Genomic DNA, 5000 nt, shown 5'->3' on the forward strand with positions numbered 1-5000 from the left:
AACAGGAAAAAGAAGAAGGAAGAGAGAAAGGAGACTCCTGCGGCCGTTGAAAAACACAGAAATAGACTGGAGTTGACACCTACAATGAGTTGCCAGAGGGGTATCCGTTATTTTCCGGAGAGGAAACGGAACCAAAGGTTGAAAAAAGAGGAAGAGGGAGCTTTGCCCGAAGGCCTTCCTGATGGTTACCCCATTAACAGGTTTTCGGATGAAGTTTCTTGGACAACGGCAAAAGCAGGTAACGGTCTAAGTAGCCTCGTCTGTTTTGAACATATTAAAATATAAAATCTGATAGAGCGCTCGTGTAAAACAAAGTTTAGTTATAAAAATATGAAACTTGATAGAGAGCTCGTATAAAATAAAATTTAGTTCATAATATTCATTAGTTTCTAAGAAGTTTGTGCCCATATTTAGGCATTTTTTATCTTGACGTTTAACAATGATAGGCTTAGATATTTCTTATATCCATTTTCAAGGACATTAAGTAATAACAATTTAGACGAAAGAAAGCAAACCATACAACTCCTAAACTAACTAACTTGTAGAAAGTAATGTAAGGCACAGACTCATGTTGCAAATGTGTAGATGAGCCACTTATGCTCAAATCGTCTTTGATTATACAGTGCTAGACTGATTTGATTTTGTAGTCATATGTCTGCTGGATTTTTATATTTTTTGCCCCATTTGAAATAGGGATTAGAGTGCTATGTATCAAAATATAAGTTGAAACTATTGTCAGCATAAGTAAACCAAGCTGTAGTATTTGCCTAAACAAAAGGCCCTCTCTTGTTTTCAGGTTTATAGAGACAGAAGATATTGACTTTGCCACCCTAGTACACAAGTTGCATCATTTCAGAGATTGACTCCATTTACCTTCCCCCGCCCAGAGTCAAGAACGCACATGTAACTGCTTATTACACGTAAGTCTTGAACAAGTCTTTCTGCTTTTACAGTTATTGTCCTGCTTCCTCCCCAAGAGATTGATATGATAGGTTCCCTTGATGTTAAGAAATAATAAGTCAAAGAACGCATAATGAACATCGAACAGCAACTAGCAACAGCAGATAAATTTGATGTTTACATAGGAATGCAAAATCTCACCTAGCTTAGGGTTTATGTTACCTTTTGATCGAATATGTTGTCGGTATGCGCTCAGAAAAATTCTATTGGCTTTTTTTATATTTGTATTAACTAAAATTACACTTGAGTGTTCTACGTTAATGACGCCAAATGCTGCAACGAAGACTTAGATCTTGATTTTTCTTGTAAGGGTTTGTGTTACATTTATTATCTATTATATTCAGAGTGTTTTCTTGAAAGTGTTCAGACGTTGATTTAATAGGTTTCATATTCTTTGAAAGCATTGTACTATAAAATCTTAATTTGATATTCTTTTGCTTTGCTGAGATACTAAGTAACTTTTGTAACATTATCTATTTTCCTTTATTGAGTTATAAGTGTAACCAATCCATCTTCTCCTAATAATGTGTACGTGGAGGCTGTGTACGAGTGTAAATTTGGCTACAGAATGGGAGACACAGCAAACAACAGAGTGTTTTGTAAAGGAGATAAGTGGCTGGGATTCCTCCCTTCCTGTGTTCATTACGGTAAGTTGTGTCGTTCATTATTATCATTATTATTAGTATTATAGCCTATCAACCCCTCTCTCTCTCTCTCTCTCTCTCTCTCTCTCACACTGTGGCAAACAAAACCAAATAAATTCTTCTCTTGATCATGAAAACCCATGGAATGAAATTGTTTTAAAGATTTTTGTTTATAAAAATCGAGTGTAGTGCTATGTATTTTTAGATATTTTACGGGCCACAAACCTAGTCTGCCAAACTCTGGCTTGATTATCTCTAATATCCACTAAAATGTTTGCTACGTGGTACGTTGGGATCGTTTTCTCATATATCAAATGACAATCGTTAAGTCATTGTGAAAAGCCACGCCGTAAAAGAACGCTCCGTATTTTGAAAATGAAAATGAAAAGATGCACATTTCCCAACCCTGTGCACTCCAAAAATCCGTGTGCAACCCCTAGAGAAGAACTTCAAAAGAAGCCGACCCGTTGGAAAATGAAAAGCTCAAAGCTCCCGTGCGCATTGAATATGGAAATTGCTACAGCCAATTAGGCAATTAGAAGAAGCAGTTTGACGAAGGTAAGGTAAAGTCTGATGATGGGGGTGAGCCTCTAGATAAATGATCAGAGTTTAAAGGTCGTCGGTATCAAATTAGTACGTGAAAATATCAAGGGGTAATTCTGCTGCCTTTAAGAACGCCGAATTGACGGGCATGGATCAGATTGAACGATGATTTGCAGCCAACTTCCGTCGGTTGTGATTATGCAGTATGCCGACATTAAGTAGATGGGGTCGCCTTGATTTTCATGGCTGCCGACATGTTCTGAGTAGTATATACTATTTCAACTTAAAAAGGAAAGTTGTTGTGGTACAAGCGAAAAAACTTCAGTTTGCGCAAGAATTTCCTTTTTCTTGTTCTCATTTATGTAACATTTATTTGTTTTCTTTTTTTTCTAGAGGCAACCCTCCTTTATTATAATTTTTATAATCTCGTGTTGTGAATGAATTGTTTATATATTTTTCATATATATTGATTAACCCCAGTGCTTGGAACATTTTGCCTAAAATCTATAAATTAATAAATCATTCAATCCTATATTAATTACAAATAGACTTTTTTTGTAACCCAAACATCTAATGAATAGGTAACATTGTAGTGAGGAAAACTTGCGTTAAATAAAAACTTACTAAGTTGCATTCACAGGTTATTTTAACAACACTTATAAATATCCATTTTACTCGACCCTTTGCATTTATCCATTTACAAATAAATGCTGCATATGTTTGGTCATTTTTATTCTTGAACTACCTTCATGTGCGAATTTCATTTTTTATTAACGTAGCTGTTTTCATTGATACCTGGTGTAACTTGTACCGTCATTGATGCAGTGGGAAACATTTTGAGATTTTCTTCAATACTGCAAAGACTTGAGATGTTACTGGTCGCGGCGAATGTTAGTGTTGCTGCCTATATGTATAGTGCTAGATTTGGCTGCTTAAAAGTATTATAACATCGTTGTTAAATGTATTTCATCATCTTTGTCCATGAATTGTTGATTAATTATCTGAAGATATCGTAGGGAGGAGGTGCCGTCAGTGCACCTCTGTGGTGTACTGTAGGCATTACTTTAAACAGTTCCTTGCAGCGTCCCTCGGCCCCTGGCCTCCACCCTTTTCATTCCATTTTACTGTACCTCCGTTCACAATCTCCCTCTTCCACTTTACATTGCACCCACACTCATAACAATTGTTTTAATGTGCAACTGCGGCGTTTTCTTCCTATTGACCCTTTCAGACCTTTTTTATACTGTCATTTTCCGTTCTGCGCTGAATGACGTCATAGGTCTCAAAGCTTGGCCTTTGGCCGAAACTTATAATCTCTCTTATCTGAAGAGAAACTTACGAAAACAAAATCCATATCGAGGAAAAGTAGTAATGCACGGAATTCTTTTCTTTCCCAAACAAAGAATTGAAGACGGATCATTTGGAGACGTAGAATGTTTTGTTTCAGAGTTAGCAGTCAGTGAGCAATAGGATCATCTTTCCTTGGGTTGCTACTTCGGTGTTCGATTTTCTTTTCCCTTTTTAGTGGTAAATCATATCTACTGTCATTTTTATCTCTTGAGACAGTGGAAAGTCCAGGAAATTTTTCAAACAAGTAGACGTAATTCCCATTGCTTACGTAGACAGATATTGGACGTGTCTTATATTCAGCTTTACACAAATAACAAATAGAATAAAATAGGAAGTCTTGACGCATTCGTCGATTATATTTAAACTGTTCAAATGTAATGAAAGCCTTATTCTGAATAAGAGAAAAAAAATCGTCTAGGAATTCAATTTTGTATTGAGTAAAATTTCCAGCGGTAACATGTTACGAACATGATGCCGTATATTTTCAGCCACACCCCCCCTCCTCTCTCTCTCTCTCTCTCTCTCTCTCTCTCTCTCTCTCTCTCTCTCTCTTCCTTTGACTTATGATAATTCCTGACACATTAAAATAATATTCGTTAGCGGAGGAGCCATATATTAGAAATAAGGAAGAGAAAGGCTGGAAATTCCTCTCTATTGCCGATTAGTTTCGCTAAAAAGGGAGCTCTTATATAATTCACTATTCCCGAAAGAACTACCCTAACCGATGGGCGAACGCAACCTAAAATTTGCATAATGATGAATGTTGTAAAGGATGCCCTTTGCACAAAACTCCTTTAATCTACTCGGATTATGGATGTGGTTTGACTGCGTACTTGAGTGAAGTAACCATTTCCACGCAAATCACTTCCCATAGAATATTTTACCTGGGTGTTATTCGAAGATGGATGGTTTTCTGTTGGCTTCTGTACACACCGACATACTATGGAGTTGCCTTTTTTCTCACATTGTTAATGCTTCCTTTTTTTATTCTTTTTTTTTTTTCTAATGCGTAGAATTGATTTTCTCATTCGTGTAAAATGCAGCTAATAAATGCATAGCCTTTTAAGCACATTTAGGTACCCTAAAACTGTAAGAGTTTTAGTCTTTTCAACACTTGAGGATTTTACGAGAATGAAAAATAAGAATTCGTGTTCTTTAGCAAAATATAGTCGTGATATCCAGACATGCTGTATGTTATCAGTACTTCCATTTGCGTACAAGTTCATATATGGTTTTTATATTTAGTTGTATTATACTCACTTGCGGAAGATTAGTTTCCAAAGAGACATGCCATTATGATACACTATTCGTCAAGCGGACATGATGATGATGCATGCTTACCTGATATAATTATTACGTTATTATTCACTGAATGAGTTTTAATGATTTAAATCCCAAATCTTTAGACAATGGAAAAAGTTTGTTGTGGTTCCATAAGGACAAACGATGTATGTGACTTGTGTAAATTAAGTTTTTCCGATTGATATTTAGTTAACAAGGCCG

General features: G+C 36.0%; 1 protein-coding gene across 6 annotated transcripts in view; it reads right to left on the bottom strand.

Moving 5' to 3' along the window:
- LOC135219424 (uncharacterized) overlaps positions 1-5000 on the bottom strand; it is a 913425-nt gene that overhangs the window by 316046 nt on the left and 592379 nt on the right. The gene's annotated exons all lie outside the window — the stretch shown is intronic.

This window comes from Macrobrachium nipponense, chromosome 1 (genome assembly GCF_015104395.2).
Source record: "Macrobrachium nipponense isolate FS-2020 chromosome 1, ASM1510439v2, whole genome shotgun sequence".
Taxonomy (NCBI): Eukaryota; Metazoa; Arthropoda; class Malacostraca; order Decapoda; family Palaemonidae; genus Macrobrachium; species Macrobrachium nipponense.